The sequence below is a fragment of the Ixodes scapularis genome, unplaced genomic scaffold (assembly GCF_016920785.2).
Source record: "Ixodes scapularis isolate PalLabHiFi unplaced genomic scaffold, ASM1692078v2 PGA_scaffold5__190_contigs__length_132052651, whole genome shotgun sequence".
NCBI lineage: Eukaryota > Metazoa > Arthropoda > Arachnida > Ixodida > Ixodidae > Ixodes > Ixodes scapularis.
The window spans coordinates 43,809,456-43,830,584 of record NW_024609880.1 but is presented as its reverse complement, the minus strand read 5'-3'; the positions used below and the strand labels follow the sequence as shown (position 1 = coordinate 43,830,584).

The following is a 21,129-nucleotide window of genomic DNA, read 5'->3' as shown; positions in this document are numbered from 1 at the left end:
AGAGAGTTCGAAGGAAAAAAAAATGTATTTACTGTTGTCCTTTCCTTTTAGATATTTAGCCCTCAAGTTCTTTTTTTTTTGTTTGTTTGTTTGTTTTCGTTCCCCAGGTTACTATATATAGGGTGTCTGTCAGCGCACAGTTTCCTATCTCAAAACAAAAAGCGGTGGAATATGTTTGACTTGGGGTAATTAAAATGTGTGTTGATTCCTGAACGATTCGGGAGTTCAGCTAACAAGGATCAATGCTGAGTGTTGGGCGAGTTACTGCTGAATTTTTGGAAACATGGTCGTGCTTATAAACAAAAAAAAGGGGAGAACAAGAAAACACTATGTGAAAACTTGAACTGTTTAATCCGTAAAAAAAAAACACGGTGAAATATCCTTTGTGATATCGCGCCACTCAAGCGATCCCGTATACCACTGCTGCTTCCAAATATTCTTGAAGATTTTATTTAGCTTCTGTACCCTATTAAGAATATATTATATGACCGATTCGCGTGGGCTGCGATTTGTATAGCCATATTGCTCTTTGGTTAGTATTGACGTTGGAGCATTTGTGTGCATGACAGGTAATACCTTTTTTCGTACTAAGTGTTATTCTCCAATATTTTTTCGCGGGGCGATTTAGGCACTGCGTAAATTTAAACATGTCTTGACCTGGTGGGGCACGGAGCAAAATGTTCAGGGAAAGGCAGCGCGATGCAGCGTGCGCGGCCCCGGCCAATGGTACATTACACTCAGTTCCACATTACGTCTGACACCAGCCAAAATTAAATTGAGCCAATCCCGCACCTCCAGAAGTGGATCGTCATGGCGCTGGTTGTTTTCGTGCGTTTACTATAACCGGATAAACCAATCGCGTACAGAAAGTGCTGAACAACGCCGCATTTATTCTGTGCGACTGTAGCCGGTGCTAAACAACGCCTATTCTTGACGAGCCCTATTAAGATAGACTTTTAATGGAAAGCATTAAAAAACTGTCCCATAGAGCGAAGACGGCTTTGTTTATAGCCGTTGTCTGTAGCAGCAAAAACGGCACCTAAATTTCCATTGGCCAAAAGTACAGCAACGCAAATGCTTCGTCACGGAAGCTAGCGGGGCGCTCAAGGTTAAAGTGGACGCGCCTCCGAAATGAAACACAAAGAAAAGCACAGCAACGGAGATGCATCGCCACGGAAGCCGTGGAGCCGGCGGGGTTCGCCGCGCCTGCGCAGTTCGAGAGTGTGATGTCACCACCGGATCGGCGTGTGCAATGGGAAGACGTGGCGCGCTGCTTGTAGGAATGCGCTGCGTGTAGGAGTGCTTTCGCACTCTTACACGTAAGCTGCCTTCAGTGTCTACCCAATTTCTCGCTGCTTTGCTGACTCCATTCGATCGTATATTTGGCTGCAGTCAGACTTACTGCGAAACGAAGTATACTGTTTTGTTATCTTGCACACTTTTAGTTTCTCGTATACGCTGCGGATTGAGAGCACTCCGGGCATGTAAGGAGTATGTGTTTCAAAGTGACAGCACGAACTATAGGCGTTGTGTAGGATAATGATAGCGGACAAAAAGGATGTGCCATTACACCTTACATGCCTCATTCCACAAAGCTGTAAACCAGAGCTGTAAACACAGCCCTGACTTTGCGGTATGCCAGCACCGTATTAGAGGTCCGCTGCGTGGAAAACTTTTTTTTTCTTTCTTTTGTTTGAGCACACAATGTAACGCACACTCGAACCTGATTCAGTGCGGTAACTAGCGCTGAATGCGTTAACGGACTCGAAGGAGCAAAAATGGGCTTATGACATCTTGTCTTAATAGTTAGCGTCAGTAACGTACGCGACACCCTTCTAAATAATTTGCTTCTTCTTCAATATGGGTCTTGAGTTACCTCGCCTTGAGGTTTGAAGATCTTTTGCTTACTTCGCCTAGAGGCCTAAAAATTGTTTTATGGTAGGGGAAGGATTTCAGGAGCAGCACACTGCAAAATCTATCCTTCCGCCCCCCCCCCCCCCCCACTCCAGATATTAGTATACCAATTGGACTCTTGCACGTATGAAATCTTGTAACGAATATTAATGACTTCCCACTTTCTATCTTTTCCCTCCACGTCATCTTATCTTTGCGTACGTATATCCTATCGATGTGTAGGAAGATGCGTTAATGCACACTGTTAATAATGTGTGCAGTAATTATAAATAGTTACATCAGATGCGAGCAGACCCTTGATGCCAAACAACGGAGCTTTGTTCGACTAGGCGTTCGGTGTTCTGCCTTATAAGCGTGATTTTTCTTTTTGCGCTATTTATTTTTCCGGAAGTTCTGTATTGATCAAATCAGAACCAAGTCAATTAAATTACTCTAGTAGGTAGTCTTATTTTTGTGTAGGCACATCCTCAAAACGCGTAGGCATGCTCTTTTTCTCGTTTTCAGAAAGCTCACACGTGTCTGCTCGCCCAATCTTGGATTTTCTTTAGTTCCTGCAGTCCCTAACCTGTAACACAACTCAACCGTAGATGACGCTCGACTCGCTGCTTGCGTCAACTCACGTGTGAGAAGAGAGCCTCCGACCTCCCGAACTCTTATCAGGACCACGCGGACCAGTAAACTATGCGCAGAATCTTATCGCAGCTGATTCCGAAAGAGCGCGCACTCCTCTGCCATCCTCCAGCGGTCAAAGCACTCACGCCAAAATCATACATCAAATACAGTCACCCTCCCTCTGTTATCGCGTCGACCTTCCGGCAACCTAGCGTTAGTCAGTTGTCGAGCGAAATATTCCTGGCACGAAAGTGGAAACACTGGCGTGAACGGATTGCGTGAAAGCTCACCCCGGGCGATTTCAGACCAATCTGATCTGGGCGTAGATGTAAAGACGCCTGGATGACTAAATATCAAATAATTTTTTTTTTTTTTTAACTGCGTAAGTACAAAAGTTTTGAGTTAAGTTTTTGATGCACAGTTTTCCAAAGTATTCGCTCTCCTTCCGAACATTTCGTGATGGCAGGCTCTCCGTCTTTTTCAATTAGACCCGACTTCAACCTACACTTACCGAGAGCACGCACAGCGTAGCTAATTATAATGTTCCCGCTTCTTGCGTCATAATTAGCTTTTCTGCGATCTTTTGGGCCAATGTCGCGTTCTTGTTAGCTTAGGAGTTTATAATGAGATGCTCGAGGCATTTCACTCCTCACGTTTCTTAAGTTATCAGTGACTATGTTGGTTTCTTTGTTACCGCCTCTGTGCTTCGACATCAAGGTTGTGGGTTCACCCATTTGCTCACCTTCAGTAGACCGAGGGCAATAGTTGGCCTCTAAAAAGCAGTGCTTTTCTCGCTTGCTCACTGCAGCTAAGAATATCTAATTTAGTTTGAGCACCTTTTTATTTAAATACATGCCTCCATTTGTTTTCATGATTTATTTTTCTTCGGCACCTTTCTTGTATTTAGCACCGCTCCAATTGTTTGTTTTGTTCCTAACTGTCGTTTGGATTTAGATCTCCCACTACACTGAAGAAGGTAAGAAAAGTAGAAACGAAGAGTTGTCGAAATACAAATTGTGTACGAAAACAAGAATTCTAACTGAGCAATGATTTATATTTAGCCTCTTTCCATTACCATTTAACATTCAGAGTTTATATCTGTATTTATTTTTACTATTAGCCCCTTCGCGGTTTCTAAACTAGTGCAAAGATACACATAAACTGAAACAAACGAACAAAAAAGACAGTTTAGTTTAACTGGTAAGAGACACCGCAGCTGTGTCACCCCAGAAAAGTTCAATCGCAAACACATTGCTGAATCATGTGGTTTTGCGATTCGTGTTTATACCTCACCGTTCCGCGTGTGGCAGCGCTCTGCGCCGCTTTTGTTTGTCGCATTTCTGTTTGTGCTACCGGAGTCGCGAAGAAGTTATGCATACGACAAACACCGCTAATGGCAACGCGGGTATCGATACTCTACATAAACATAATTCGGAGTAATTAGCGATCTCCATCAATAAATATACACTGTACCAGGCACTACAAAACACCGGGAAACGTACGCCGTTGTTGCGAAGTGTGTTTTGTAGTCATCCACGAAATTCTTTCCTTACTATTGCGTTGTTGTTTTTTTAACAGAAAAAAGGCACAGTTATGCTTTCGTTCTGTTGGGATGAGCATCAACTTGGGAAAACACGTTCTGCTATACTTAGCTGTACCCTAAGTCCAGACCAGACTTGTACACGTTACAGAAAAATAGTAAGGAATTACATTTACAATTACTCAAGGCTAAATGGTAATTTATTACAATTACAATTACCCTCCCATAAAAGTAAGTGGCCGTTACCCCCAAAAGTAATCCGTTACTTTCATGGCGTTGCTTTCAACATTATTTTCCTCAATCAAGAAACAAAGGGAAGACGGTTATTCAAGTTCTTATTGTTGCCACCTGTTCCATTTATTGGCGTTGAGTATTTTGAGCAACAGCTGACTCTCGAAAGTCTCGTCATACATTTTGCGTTATTTCTTACTGAAGACGTCCACTGATACGCTGAACACACTCTGAACTGAGGCACTGGATAGGAGTGTCATATTGTGCCTCACAAATGTTTTATGCTCTGCATTGAGCTTTTGCAGCGAAGCAATGGAAGTACTATTTACCTCGAAGATAGAGCGAAGCTTCGTCCTTGCAGCCGTTGCCTGATATTCGAAAGTTTTAGTAGAGTAGGTAAAAGTAGAGTGATAAGTAAATAATAAATAAGGTTTGGCTCGGTATTCTTCTTCCTGTGATTCTGAACACGTTGAGCCTCGGTTGAGACGTTGGTAAATAAGAAAAAGGTTCTAATTTTTTAATGTAAGTAATCGAGAAAAAAAACAGGACCCTCATAACGACAATTGATTAGAACGTTGGTTAAAACAAGGACATGTAAACGCACGTTTGCCATGTATACCTTTCGAGGTGTCGTTTAAAAACGCACGGAGCACGGACCGACTGCAGTTTACTACGGTGTTCTCCAGATGGACGTCAGCTGATGCCACGAGCAGCGAAGGGCAGAGAGCTAAGTAAGCCCCGCTATGGCCCCACTCACGAGTTTCACTCTCTCCTCAAGCCCAGAATCTCAAGTCTATACGTCCCGCCACCTTTATATTTTATTTGTAAAAATACCTGCTTGAGATAAGATGAGTCCTGCTGGGCTAAAAACAGGAAGAAGAAAAAGGAAGACAATTACCATTTTCGAAGTGCTCGCAAAAAGCTGAACCACAAAAAGGGTAACTGAGATGCAGATAACCTGGCTTGAATTCACAAATAAAGTTGGCCAACCCTAGAAGTTTATCTACAAAAAAAAAAAGTGAGTAGCTTTTAAAACAGGGTCAAATAAGGTGAAAGAAACAGAAAAAAATACATCCTATTTTCTAAGAGAAGATGATAACTGTGCCTCGACGGACGAGAATGCATTTGGCAATAAGACCTTCACATATGATCACATCTCTTTTAGTGGATTTTAGGGTAGACGGAGCGTTGTTTCGTGTTGTGACATTATGAAAATGGTCCTAGTCACTATAAATGAGAAGGACATTGTTAATTCTTGTCTGTGCACTTACCACCTTGGGCTTTTCGAACAGGCATACAATCACTTGGTGCCTTCCTCTCCCTGTCTTCGATCGCAAAAAAAAAAAAAAAAAATAACAAAAACAAAAAAAGAAAAAAAAAAGCGGATATGGCTTTCTCTCCCTCCCCCTTTTTTTTTTTTTGTAGAAATGTTTATTTGGATTTTTTGACATTGTTGTTAGGGTCTAAAAAAATAGCTTCAGGGGCTTGGCGTTGCAAAAAAAGGCTTTGCGGAACTGAATAGTGCCAAGCCTCCCTTTGCGCTGATCAACACGCGTGACAGTGTCAGTGCGCTCAACTTTACCAAAATGAAAACGACCTTTCTTTAGAAGGGGGGAGGGGGAAGGGGGGGGGGGCTGGTCCTGAAAAAAAAATGTAACGGATTACAAGGAATCCGTTGCGTAAAAGATGTAAGGGAATTACTTTAAATTTACTCTAGAAAAGATGTAATTATTCCGTTACTAAATTACCGATAAATGTAAGGGATTACAAGTAATTTCGTTACTTGTAACGGATTACGTACAAGTCTGGTCCAGACCTAGCCGACGCTACGAGATGATGGAACTAATTATTCAGCATCAAAAGCGCTGAATCATGGTGTTCGTAATGTTTTTTCTATATGTTTTATCATCGCTAAACCAATCATAAACTAAAAAAGGCCTAGTGGGCTTCGCTTTTGAACCTGCTTGGTTCTTTACCATACCGCGTAACGTCTTCTGCGTCTGCCTGCAACTGAAACGACACATAACGCACCTGTGTGTCGTGCATATAAAGAGGCTGATCAATGGCCTGAAAATTCGTTGATTCACTGGCGCCTCCAATAATTTGGAACCCGTCAGCCTTGATAACTTCATACCTCGTTTGGCTGAGGTATTATCAATTCCTTCTGGTTAATAAAGCGTATGCTGTTCCTTTGCTGACGACAGCCCTCTTTTACAACGAAGCAGTCCAACTTTCGGTGCCGACATGTCGGACGGACGCTCATTCTCCCTGTTGCTACAGGTACTGGGGCTGATCGTCGTCCAGTGCGACACCGTTTACACGTCAACTGTCAAAGATGATGCGTCACCCAGCGACAATACATGCCCGGTCATTCTGCCCTGGCTCTGCAACGCTTCGTCGCTGGATCTTTCGAAGCTGTGCTTGACTTTCAACTGTGACTACAGCAGGCAACTCTGTTCCACGTCATATGATGGGAGTGTATATCAGAGACTGCTCGACCATCCACCCTCGTTTTTCGGTGCCGACATGTCGGACGGACGCTCATTCTCCCCGTTCCTACAGGTGGGTCTTTCATACACTTATAAGTATGTAAGCCACAATGGCCATTCTGGATTGTCGGCACTGAGACCCAACCTTTTGTGTAAAGTGTGTGTTTGTATTACCGATTGCTACACTAAATACAGCCTAGCTGTGGCTAGGGTCGTGAAACAACGACTATTGATGGCAGGAGATATAGAAGCGAACCCAGGCCCGCTCACTTCTACACAGGAGAAACAACTAGTCGATGCTATGCTACTAATACATGGCATGAACGAGGGGCAAAAAGCAATGTTGAATGAATTGAAAGCCATTAGGGAAATGCAGACATCGTTCGAAAGAAAATTAGAGGGCCTGTCATCTAGGATAACAGCGATTGAAAGCGAGATGACTATGGTGAAATCCTTGAGAGACGGAAGTTGCTGATATAAAAACGGCGAATCTGGAACTTGACACCCAGCTTAGAATGACTACCGCACAACAGGATGAAATACAAAATCAATCGCGCCGAAACAACCTTATCTTTTACGGCTTGGCGGACAATGCAAATGAAACCTGGGAAGAATCTGAGGCCAAGGTGATCACCTTTTGCTCTGATAAGTTCGGCGTAAAGCTTGAGCCCACTAACATAGAACGTGCGCACAGGCTAGGCCGTTTTTCCGAAGAGAGAGGACGCCCCCTAATCTCAAAGTTTCTGTTACTTAAAGATAAACAAAAAATACTGTCAGTCGCCTATAAACTAGAGGAGAGTGGCTTTTCCACTGGTGAGGATTTCTCACCTGCTATACAACTCTCACGACGCAAACTTTTAGAGTACGCCAGGGAACAAAACGCCCAATTCAAACTACGATACAACAAGTTAGTTATTCGTGGTAAAACATACCAGTACAATCCTGACACCGACGTCGTGTTTGAAACCTCTGTATAGCCACGACAAAAATGCGATATCAGAGGGCCAGACGTACAGGAACTTCTCTTTGTTACTGTGAACTGTAGGAGTATCAAAAATAAAAAGGATGACCTTGCTTTTCCTCTTGCTACAACGGATGCTGATATTGTTTGTGGTACAGAATCTTGGCTTGACCCTTCCATGACCAACTCCGAAATATTTCCACCCAACTACGAGGTCTACCGCAAAGACAGAAATTCGAGGGGAGGGGGTGTGTTTTTACTGGTCTCGAAAAACCTACAAAGCACAGCTCTTGAATTTCATGACTGTGTGTGCGAATCTGTTTGGTGCAAGATAAAACAGCAAGGTTATACATTTTTAACTGTAGGCGTATTTTATAGACCCCCAAGTAACAATTCACTGAATCCCCTTTTGTGTCTTTCCAATGAGCTATCTGCGACAACGCCTGATGACGTTATTCTTAGTGGCGACTTCAATCTTCCGGAAATTGATTGGGTCGACAATCTGCCCCTTTTGCGAAATTCTTCGTCATTGTATGAAACTTTCAAGGAACTCGTAGACACCCATGAGTTGCAACAGTTTGTATTGTACGGCGCAACGAGGTACGGCGCAACAAGTAAATCTATACTACATCTTTTCCTTACAAATCACCCGTCCGCCATCCGTTCGGTAACGACGGCTCCGGGTATCAGTGACCACGAAGCTATCATTACAAATGTAACATGTAAGCACACTGTGACTGATAAGCCATGCCCCAAAAAAGTTTATCTGTTTGACCGAGGGGATTACGACAGCTTTTTTTACGACCTCCTGGCTTATCTTCCCGAGTTTGAATGTGCGTGCAGTTGCTTGACGTCAAAGAATTATGGAATCTGTTTAGGAATAAACTTTCTTCCCTTATCACTGAATATGTTCCTTCTAGGATGTTGTCGGGAAGGCGGAGAATGACAAACCGTGGATGACAAAGAAGTGGCGACGTCTTCTAAATAAAAAGCGAAGATTTTTTTTCTAATATAAGAAAACGAGGGACCCAGCCACAAAAATTGAACTTCGTTTGCTGGATAATATATTTAAGACTAAAGTTAAGGAAGCGAAGGAACACTATTATTTGGGACTGGGACCAAAATCACTTCACAACCCAAAGGAACTATGGAAAACGGTTAGAAAATCGGGCAAGATTGAATGTGTGGGCATTCCAGCAATTCTAAACAATGATGAACTGACCTCCGATAACTTTCTCAAGGCTGTCTGCTTCAATAAATTCTTTCAGTCTGTCTTTTCGACAACCGAGCTAGTTGTACGAGAATCTTCCGAGACAACATTTGATAGAATGCCCGAGTTTGTGGTAGAAGATTATGGCGTACTGAAATTACTGCGCAATCTGAAATCTCATTCAGCCATGGTGCCTGATGGCATTCCTAACCACGTTCTGAAAGTTTGTGCTGCAGCAATCTCACCTTTTCTAGTTACTCTTTTCAACAAATCGCTCTTTACTAGCAGGCTACCTTTGGAGTGGAAAACGGCAAATGTTGTGCCCATCCATAACTCAGGCCAAAAAAGCCTGGTTTCTAATTACAGGCCCATCTCCTTAACCTGTGTTTGTTTCAAGTTATTTAAACATATCATATATTCAAATATGGTTAATCACCTTGAGTGCAATACCTTTTTTTCCAAGTCTCAGCACGGTTTTCGGGCTGGTTTGTCGTGCACTACGCAGCTTACTGAGTTTTTACATGACCTCTCACTTTGACTAGATAAACATGTTCCGGTTGACTGCCTGCTTTTAGATTTTCAAAAAGCATTCGAGAAAGTACCACATTCACTTCTTATGCACATTGTCGTTCTTGGCCCTTCCTGACTATCTTTTTGGTTGGATAAATGATTATTTGTTAAATCGTAAACAATGCGTAGTTGTTGGTGGCCAAATTCTCCGTATGCGGATGTAACCTCGGGTGTCCCACAGGGTCTGTACTTGGCCCACTTCTCTTTTTGATATATATCAATTACATAGCACAAAACCTAACATGCAATGTCCGATTATATGCAGATGATTGTGTAATCTATAGAGAGGTTGAATGTGAGGATGATTCTCTTCTACTTCAGTCAGACCTTGAAAAGGTGATGACCTGGTGTGACAAATGGCAAATGTTTCTTAATATCAATATATGCAATTATATTAGATTCACCAAAAAAAGCAGCCTTATCTATCAAAATATCAGTTGAACGGTGTTCCTGATCAGGAGGTAGCTGATGTCAAATATCTAGGGGTTTATCTTAGCGTAGATCTTTCCTGGACTAAGCATGTCGACGCAATCACAGCAAAGGCATACCGCGTTTTAAATTTTATCAAACGGAATTTCAAAATGGCCCCAACAAATATTAAGGAGCTGTTATATGTAACTAATGTTAGGCCAATCTTAGAGTGTGCTTGTCCAGCGTGGAACCCGTATTACGTAAATTTAATATCGAAACTAGAGCGTGTGCAAAACAGAGCAGCCCGTTTTGTTGCAAATAATTATGAATTTTGCTCAAGTATAACAGATTTAAAGAAACAACTGGAGTGGAAATCTCTGGTTTCGCGGAGAAAATATCTTAGAATGAAACTTTTCAGAAGTATTTACTTAGGACAAACAGGTATTGTGAAGGACCACTACTTACATAATCCTGATTACCTGTCTTCAAGGGTGGACCACCCACTAAAAATAAAGAATATTAGGTGTAAAACTGAAATGTTTAAGAACTCGTATTTCTCAAAATCAATTAGTGATTGGAACAGTCTTCCGCAGCACGTGGTCGCTGAGACTTCGGATGCTATGTTTTCCATCTCATTATTAGACATCCTCTAATAGTTGTGTGCTGTGTATTGTTTTGTACTGTTATGTTTCTGATTTTGTGTAACAGTTTTTGTAAGTCTTTTTGCACTTTTTTCAATCAATAGTCTTACTTTTTATTAACATGTTTGGTACAATGTGACGTATAATCATTTTACTTTCCTGTACCATGTACCCCCTACAATAATGCCCCTGTGGCGATGTAGGTACTGTGTAAATAAAATAATAAACTAGGTCCTGGCAGATCGCCTCCGGGGTCACACCAAGGGCAGACTAACAATTTTGTACAGTTTATGCTGCAGACACCGGCGCCGCACGCGCGTGCCTTCCCCGCATAAAATATTCGAAGTACATAACCAAAATAAAGCGTTGACGAACGCGCGTGCAAGATGCGATTTGTTTTAGGCTTTTGCTTTAAAACAGTTAATGCTGAAGACGCCGGCGCCGCACGCGCGCGCCTTCCCACGCGCGGCGTTCCTGTCCCCTCTGACATTGCGCAATGCCACGCGCTTTTGTGCGCCCACCTGCCGAAGATCGCGCCACTGTAGTTATCAGTTGGACTTCAGACTTCACGTGGCTCGCAGCGGTGTTGTACCTTCCGAAGAGGAGCAGCGGAGTACGAGGAGCGTCAGCGCGCCCAGAAGCGAGAATGGGCACGCCACCAACGTGAAACCGCCGTTGCCGCCGCTCCCAGCCCAACATAGCAAATCCAACCAGATCGCCAGCTTCGCTAGACTTCGCTCCTCACGTGGCGGAAGGGCTCTTAATTTTTAATTTTGTTCTTATGCTCAAGTTGTACTTGTAATTAGACTTTTCTTGATTCCCCGAAAGGAAGGGCAACATAAATGTACATTAAAGACCGACGACCAGTTCCCGCTTTCCACTTTTTTCCCGCTCCCTCCTCTCCCCCCTTTTACCCTGTCCACCGTTGCCTGTTTCCTCCTCTTCCATGGTGTGGAGGATCCTCTGCCTTGCAGAATCTCGAGTCTTGCAGTCGGCCTTTAAAGCGATCTTCTTTCTGATAAAAGACCCGCCGTTCAACTCCGCAGCAACCGCCCCGGCCGTGCGCTGTTCCATCGGCAAAATACGAAATCCTCAGTGTAGGACTAAACACGTCCTGTAATTAAATAGCCCTTGTTGCCTGTTATACAGTAGACTACAATAATTGAGCTGTGTTTGCTAACGTTTGCGTCGTCAGTTGTGAGAGTCCCACGCATCCCAGTGAAAATATTCCGTCCACAACAGGAAATATAAAATGCTTGATTCTTTATATAAGAAAGATGTGTTCCAAACCCGGAGCAGTTCTGGGACAAACGTTTTTAACAGTAACACTTCTGTATACCGCTCTGCAGTAAGACAATATTGCTTTCATTGTAAAAATTTAAACAGCTTTATTTTTTACAAATTTGAAGAACCGAACATTCATATCTCAGGATTGTAGTAATTCGTGCTTGTTGGTGAAGCATCGGGACGAGAAAAATAGCGCGAAAAATAAATCAACGAACCAGTAGAAGATAGAGAAAGACAAGGATTCATCTCACCCTCTTCGTGCTTGTGAAACTGCAGGACAGCGTTTTATAAAATCGTCATACCGTTTGTTTCTTTTTTTTTTTTCTGATTCGGTAATTCTACGCAAACTTGCCGGAGAAGAACCCTAAAAAAGGTTGTTATGATGAAAATTTCACAAAGTGAGCTAGATCATTTGAAAATCTTATTTATTTGGTAAGCCACGTCAAAAAAAATTAGGTAGCCAACAAAATCAAGCCCTGCAGACCGAGTTTTAGCCATGCTCTTGCGGGTTCTAATCGAGGGTATTTTATCTTTACGCTAGAGCTCAGACAACCGCTGCGCTAGTGTGGAAATGTTCGTGAATGGCTGCGGATAAAGTTGAAGTTTATCCGGAGAGCTATGCTTGATTTCACGCCCGACAAAGTTATGTTTCAGTGTGCTTTCCTGGAAGACACGGGGAAAAGATTTTACAACATTACAGATAAGGTTTGGAAGAGCTTTACCACGTAATTACGTGCTTAAATCGACCAAATCGAAAGCGATATTTCGTAGTTGTTTGTTTCGCATTAGTTATTTTACTTGTTTCGTGGGAACAGTACAAAAAGACGTAGAACAAGGACGAAGAAACAGACAGACAAGGCGTTGTGTGTTTACTCTACCGAAACCGAAAGTTAATTTAATCTATCGAAATATAACTTCGTGCGGACAGCATGAAGCTGCGCCTATATTTTTGCTCAAGACTCAGGAAATTTTATACTAAACGTTTTTGTTTTTTCCGGATGTACATGGGACTCCAGAGTGTCAAATAGATTAGTTTCGGAAATGCATAATATTTTGAATATATTTTTTTTACGTAATTATTGAAGCCAGAAATTCTAGGTGCGATTATTATATGCTGACTGTCGCTTCACTGTGCCCTGCGTTGTAGTATACCCTTACAGTTTTATATATATAGATAGGCGGGCGCACGTGAATCGGTCAAATGGTTATTATTTCAGCTGAAACCTTAAAAGCTTTGGCAGTTTTGGCAGATTTTTTAGAGAAAGCTGGGACCGAAAGATACCGTCTTTCTTTCGTTTACGAAAATCGGCTCAAATCAAGATTGCCGCAGGGCAACATTCCTACCTATAAAACAGCACACTATAACGCTATGGTGATTTTGTATTCTGCATCTCACACCCATTAGAAACGTGTAATTGAAATTGATCAATTAATCTACCTTTAGAACTATTTCGATGTCTCAGTAACGTTTAAAAACAAGAAGGTTGTCAGTTGCATCGTTATATTATAACGTAAGAGTTCATAAAACAGGAAACTTTTTTTGCTATGGTTCGATTACTGAAAACAGCAAAGTAACGTCCCCTCCTTCTATTGTTGAAGCTCATCAACCGATATCGTGCCCATTTGTGAGCAAGGTCCCTTCCCTAATAAAATACGAGACACAAATACGTTATGCTGACCTAATGTTACATTTTGATGTGAAATCTAACTGTTCATTTCAATAGTCGGGTGCCACGCTGAAACTGATAAATAGCACGTATATTACACACGAAAACACCTTCCCGTTGTCATGTGCTACTTATATCCCTCTTTTACTAGTTTCGCACTTTTAAACATAATATTAACTGTGGAAAGCTCTGCTCTTGAAGCTGACGTTCCGCTACAATATTTTTAGGGTCTGAAGAAGTTAAAACTTCGAGCCCTAAAGAAGCTTCGTCTTTGAAAAACGCGATTATCCCAGTTATTCCTCAGACCAGCCTGTTGTTTTACCCCGCTTGTATATTGCTAAGTAAGGAACTTAATATTTCAATTTCGGCCCTTTCCTTCGCCTTGGAATTAATCTTAAATAGCATCGTAGAAATGATAAAAAAGTATTCGTAAAAAAATTATCTACAATTTAGGACAGAACCCCAAGGTGTTATTTTATCAAGCTGAAACACATCCTCTCAATTAATGTGTAGCGAGGAAGCCTGTTTAGGAAGAAGGACGAGGGCACAGACCTCGGCGAATAAAGTAAAAAAACTGGTTTGTCGTGTCACCTCCCAGTAAAACTGTCAGGTAAACGAGGAATTCGAAAAAAAAAAGTACTGGAAGAGAACAAAGCACATAACCAAAACAAAAACAACAAAAAAAGTGCGTAAACGAAAAAAAAACAATAGAAAACTACATCAGCATGCTTCGAGGTGACATAGCAAGTGTTCAAGCTGAAACCTCGAGGCTAATGAACGCTATTTAACGCAATTTATGCAGAACAAACAAGCCCCCAAGAAAGAGCGCTTCATTAGAGATATATTTGTTTTATGTTATGTTTTTTTTTTCCTTTTTTAATACCTGATTTATTGTACCTTCTTCCCTGAAGTTAACTTATACAGGCTTTACCTCAGCTTAAACTATTTTCGCAAACAATTTCAGCCTTATTTCTTTCCTCCTTTCCCGTACTTCATTCATTTTTCTATTTGCCGTAACATGTCTTTCTTCCCAGTTTTGGAAAGGAGGGCGCTAAAGGAATCATCTTTCCTGCAGAAGAGCGAGGTTTTACGTCAGTCTTTAAGCACTGTGCGTACGCCGTTGAAAACCTGATCTTTATACTTTATTTCTCCTGCTTTCACCCTTTTTGAAAAAGAAAGAACGCATTTCGCAACAGAAGAAACACGAGCTCATATAACGAGACACCCTTGTGAATAGTTTTCTTCTTTTACCGCGATAAGCTTTTTCAAAGCTTTTGATGTACCGTTGTCAAAGGAAAGATTGATAGGAAGCTAGATAAATTGCGTTTTTGTTGGCGGCTTTCTTACTGCACTTAATAAAAGCGCCTTGAATTTGTTAAGTAGAAGACACTGGTTGGTTTTTTGTCCTTGCTAAGCGAGCAGTTTTTGAGTACCTATCAGCGAGAGTCTGTGAACTCACTAATCGGATAGTTGTTCTTATGACGCGCAAAGCGTTGTAAAATATTTGATTCCGACTTCAAACATTTGCGTTTCTTACACATATAGGTTCGTATAATTATATGATTTAGTATTAAAGATTTAGGCAATGATACCCCGGAGCTTTGGTTGCACGCTGAAGCTTGCGTTGTCACTTAAAATAATGGACTCAGCACGCGCCGGCTATGACTGCAATCCGCAGCTTTGGGTATACTAGAACTATATATTGCCTGCAATGCTTTTTAGTCAGCTCTCCGCGTAAATTGCGTAACTCTGGACTTTTTTTTTTTTTACCACAGCTTAATCACGGACAACATATAAATTAGAAACGATGACTGCGTATACTATATTTTTGTAGGGCCATCGGAATTGAATCAGATTGAGTTTTGTTTTAAAAGTGAAAATTGAAAAATATTGAAAAAAACACGAGTGGAGTGATGAAAATTCTATAAAATGCGTTTCTCTGGAGTCGAAAGGAATCACCTCTCCCTTCTCACAAACAAAGCCCATCACCATACGTTTTCATCAGAGGCTCTCTGGATATCTTAATTTGTTTTTTTATTGATGTATTCCTTTCAACCATTTATTTGGCAGTTTAATATGTAATGAGTAGAGATAAGATTTTAAATAAATTGCATAAAGGCAACACTCACTTTCGAAAACATTAATACAAAGCAAGAACGGCAGCACGTAACACACATTGATGCAGGAAAAGGTTAATATGCGTTTGAGTTGACAGCCGCGAGGAGTCATCCCAGCACACTTGGGTTCCGCTCCACGAGCTTTTGCTTCACAGGATCCAAAGTGCAGGGCACACGGCCACCTAGTCCCCGGCATCCGAGTTCTGGACGGCATATTTTTTTTTTTTTTCAGATTTATCTCGTTTATGCCGTCGAACTGACATTAAAAAAGACGCAAACGGAGTGTCATATGGCGCAGAGACAAACCAGAAAACACGAAGGGGGAGGGGGAGTCTGGCTGTTAAAAAAAGAAAGAGCAACTTTATGAACACTGCTTCTTGGGTCACTCCTTGTAATGCTCAGGCATAAAGAACAAGGAATCACGATGCCACTGGTATTTTTTTTTGTCTTTTCGCACGAATTAGTCCACCACCGTTTAGCCACACAACGTTTGCTATAAACTAACCCAGCGTCAAAAAAAAAAAAAGAATAGTAAATAACTCTTATACAGAAGTGAGAACCAGCTCAATCTGTGCTTAACATGACGGCAAACGCTCCTGCTAATCATGTAAAGCTCTATACTACGGTCTAGGAAAAGTCTATTCTTCGCAATATGTAAGAGAAAAGTCGTCGCGCATGCGGTATGTCGAGCAATTCACATCGGGAAGGGGCTCGCCTTTTAAGGCCATTACAAGGAACATGGCCATTTATTGCAAGCACTTCCAAAAGACAGAATACGCACTCTAAGGAAGGCCTCCGCGTCTACTTACCTGCAGAGCACTCAAAGAGGCAATCATTGCGATCTAGGAAATCATTTCAGCGAATGATGAGCCGGAACATCCTTTTAGACCTAAGAATGAAATCTGCGCTGTGGCATTACGCAATGCAAAGCGTCATGCTTGCATTACGTAATACGACAGCGCGGACTTAATTTTGAGGTGTAAACGTACGTACCGCCTCAACATTCCTTGAGCGGATTTCCTAAATCGCAATGATAGGATCTTTGGGTATTTTGCTTGTAAGTTGATCCGCAGGCATTTTTTAGAGTGCGCGTACTTGCTTTCAGGTAATTACAAAGCAAAGAAAGCAATATTCGAAGAATTTTAAGCGCGTCTTTTTTAGCCAGCCGTTCGTGAGAGAGCTTAGAACGGGCAGTTTTGGCGAGAGGAGCCGCAACGTTGCTGATAACCTGGTACGAAAGATGTTCGATATATTGAGATATCAATTTTTGATAGAGCAATAAATAAAACCCATAAACACGAGGATTATATTAATAGGCAGTTTTTGCATAGCGTTACCGGGGGCTACCGTTGGCTACCAAGCACGGCAACGCTCCTGACGCGCGCTGAAAACTGTGCTTCAAAGGCGCAGCGCGAGCTTCCGGTTGTAATGCTGCACCGCACGGTAGCCTGCGGTACCATATTTGCTATCAATGCCCATAGAGAAATTTGATCACGTGTTGCAGTACACTAAAACCAAGACGGTGAGCAGCTTGTTGTGAGCCGGTGACACGAAGACATCAGTACTGTGAACGCTGCTTTCCCGAGGCTTGACGGCCACCATTGCGGGGCTCAATTTTTTTAGCACTAATGGCCAGGCAAAGCGCAAACATGATAAATTCATCACCCTCAAAAATATTCTGCCACAAACAGTGACGTGGCCGTGCCTAAAAGGCGCTCGCCCACAACAAAGCTTCGCAAGTTGAGGATCTTTCAACTTTAAATATCAGCATGCTTATTTTCCTAACGTGCATCAACATCTCCGTCAGCTGTAATATGATCCGTCCCTAACCGCTTCGCTTTTGCAGACAAATAAATAATTTTTAGCGCGTTGACCAGCGTCAGCAAGCATGCGCACGGGAAATCCTGGAGAATCTATCCCCGTCTCCTCCGCCAGTTTGGAACGACCACCCCGCCACCCATAGGGCGTTCATGTTGCGAATAGAACCTTCATTATCACGTGCAGCCGTGAATCAGTCGTGTCTGGAGCACGTGAGCAGTCGTGGCATTCCAGCGATGTCTTCACACGAATGCTTTTCTCCAGTGGGCACGGCGGGGCCAGGCAGAGCGTGTCTTCTAAACTGTTGCTACTTTTCGAACAGGCGCTGTTGCGGTGCGCCGTCTACACATAACAAGCGACGAAAATACCTGCAATAACGAACGTCATTGCAGATCATGGACGGCTGCCAAGAGTGGAGGGAACGCCGACGCGCGGGCGTGCTACCGACGCTACCGTCATCCATAGCGCCGAACTTTTCAAAGGACCGAGAAACTGCGACTTCTCCAGTGGGCACGGCGGGGTCAGGCAGAGCATGTCGCCTCAACTGCTACGCTACTTCTCGAAGAGGCGCTGTTGTGGTGCGCCGTTTACCCAGCTCAAGCGACGAAGATACCTGCAATTACAACCGTCATTGCAGATCATGGATGGCTGCCAAGAGTGGAGGGAACGCCGTCGCACGGGCGGGCTACCGACGCTACCGTCATCCGTCGCGCCAAGCTTTTAAAATGACCAATAAACTACGACTTCTCCTGGGGATGCTGCGGGGCCAGGCAAATCATGTCGCCTCAACTGTTCCTACTTTTCGAACAGGCGCTGTTGTGGTGCGCCGTCTACCCAACACAAGCGACGAAGATACCTGCAATTACAACCGTCATTGAAGATCATGGATGGCTGCCAAGAGTGGAGGAAACACCGACGTACGGGCGGGCTACCGGCGCTACCAGCTTCCACCGCGCCGAGCTTTTAAAAGGACTGAGAAACTACGACTTCTCCAGTGGGAACGGCGGGGTCAAGCAGAGCATGTCGCCTTAACTGTTCCTACTTTTCGAACAGGCGCTGTTGTGGTGCGCCGTCTACCCAACACAAGCGACAAAGATACCTGCAATTACAACCGTCATTGAAGATCATGGATGGCTGCCAAGAGTGGAGGAAACACCGACGTACGGGCGGGCTACCGGCGCTACCAGCTTCCACCGCGCCGAGCTTTTAAAAGGACTGAGAAACTACGACTTCTCCAGTGGGAACGGCGGGGTCAAGCAGAGCATGTCGCCTTAACTGTTCCTACTTTTCGAACAGGCGCTGTTGTGGTGCGCCGTCTACCCAACACAAGCGACAAAGATACCTGCAATTACAACCGTCATTGAAGATCATGGATGGCTGCCAAGAGTGGAGGAAACACCGACGTACGGGCGGGCTACCGGCGCTACCAGCTTCCACCGCGCCGAGCTTTTAAAAGGACTGAGAAACTACGACTTCTCCAGTGGGAACGGCGGGGTCAAGCAGAGCATGTCGCCTTAACTGTTCCTACTTTTCGAACAGGCGCTGTTGTGGTGCGCCGTCTACCCAACACAAGCGACAAAGATACCTGCAATTACAACCGTCATTGAAGATCATGGATGGCTGCCAAGAGTGGAGGAAACACCGACGTACGGGCGGGCTACCGGCGCTACCAGCTTCCACCGCGCCGAGCTTTTAAAAGGACTGAGAAACTACGACTTCTCCAGTGGGAACGGCGGGGTTAAGCAGAGCATGTCGCCTTAACTGTTCCTACTTTTCGAACAGGCGCTGTTGTGGTGCGCCGTCTACCGAGCACAAGCGACGAAGATACCTGCAATTACAACCGCCATGGCAGATCATAGATTTGTGCCAAGAGTGGAGGGAAACCCCACGCACGGGCGGGCTACCGACGCTACCGCGACCCACCGCGCCGATCTTTCAAAAGGACCGAGAAACTCCGACTTCTCCAGTAGGCACGGCGGGGCCAGGCAGACCATGTCGCCTCAACTGTTCCTAGTTTTCGTACAGGCGATGTTGTGGTGCGCCGTTATACCGAGCACAAGCGACGAAGATACCTCCAATTACAACCGTTGTTGCAGATCATGGATGGCTGCCAAGAGTGGAGGGAATGCCGACGCACGGGCGGGATAGCGACGGTACCGTCATCCACCGCGCCGAGGTATTATAAGGACCGAGAAACTACGACTTCTCCAGTGGGCACGGCGGGACCAGGCAGACGATGTTGCCTCAACTGTTCCTTCTTTTCAAACAGGTTAGTGGATACTACCAATTTAAGAGTTTTAGTAGCCACGACCTATTTGTCATGGTTCTGCCGTGCCTCAAAGTGTTTGTGGAAGCGTGTTTGGAACGTTGTAAAGCAGTGCTGCTGCTGTTAGCCGGCAATATCGAAGAAAATCCTGGTCCTGACTTCAAGAAATTTTTTGAACAAACCTCTCCTGGTACAGAAAAAATAAGTTTGGATATAAAAACAATTAAGGAATGTCAAGCCAATTTTCGTGAAAAAGTGGAAGCAATGAACACGAGAGTAGGCCACTTAGATGAATCACTTAAAACGGTACTGTTGCACGATAGGAAAATATGTGACCTTGAAGGAAGTATTACAAAGATTAGCATCCTTATGCAGTCACAGCAGGAGGAACTGACTGATCTTCCAGACAGAGCCGTGGTAACATCTTGATTGTGCTCGGTATTCCTGAGGGCTGTGATAAAACCAATGCAGATTTAAAGAAGAGTGTGCTGACTGATCTTTTTGAAAACTTTATGGGTGTTAAGGTCAACACAATTGAACGAGTTCTCAGACTTCGGGAGAAGAATATGAACAGGACAAGACCAATTATCGCAAAGTTTTATGACTCGCAACCATAAGCTCGAAGAGTTTAGAAACTGAAAAAAATTAAACGGAACCAAAATATCGGCATCTAACGACTATTCGCCGTTCACTTTAAGAAGCCGAAGGCAATTATGGGAGAGCGTGATAAGTGACAAAGCCAAAGGGGTGTATGTAAGGCTTGTTCACGATAAGATTGTGATCGATAAGGAAATGTATTCATGGGAAGACGAAAGAAATTCTAAAATAAAGCTTGCCACCAGGACGGCAAAACAACATACGCCTGAATGGCGACCAAATAACTTAAACATAGATTTGAAGCTGATCAATTTTAACGCACGAAGTCTTGTAAATAAAGAGGGGAACTGGAAAACTTGTAACAGTAAGAAAGCACAAAACAAACAGATGGACAAAAACACACATGTACAGACATGTACATTCCTTTCCTAATTAAGTGCGTTGATGAGGCCATCAATGAGTTCGGCCTGTGCAGGTTCCAGAACGCTTCAGGCATTCCACGGTCCGGGTTTATCCAGTTGCTCCAGGTTTACCCCCGCTCTACAATGATTGAGCAGAACGGAGAAGTGTTTATTCAAAATATCAGGTGTTTGCATTGGGTCCGGCCTGGCGCCCGTGCTGAGTGAAATCTATCTTTCCTTCGTTGATGGGATAATTGACGAGGAACTACGCAGCATCGTGCCCGGGTGTCAGATAGTGCGCTATGTGGATGACTATCTTGTAATTCACCCCACAGGAACCCCGGTCCATTCTATTCCGCCTTGTTTTCTCAGCGCGGCAGGCAGCCTCAACTTTAAG

The 21,129-nt window shown here is 43.5% G+C and overlaps 2 pseudogenes; both read left to right on the top strand.

Moving 5' to 3' along the window:
- The first annotated feature begins 6,541 nt into the window (after positions 1-6,541).
- LOC115313390 lies at positions 6,542-7,763 on the top strand (annotated as a pseudogene).
- A 10,482-nt stretch (positions 7,764-18,245) lies between these two features.
- Positions 18,246-20,595, top strand: LOC115313443 (annotated as a pseudogene).
- Positions 20,596-21,129: the final 534 nt, after the last annotated feature.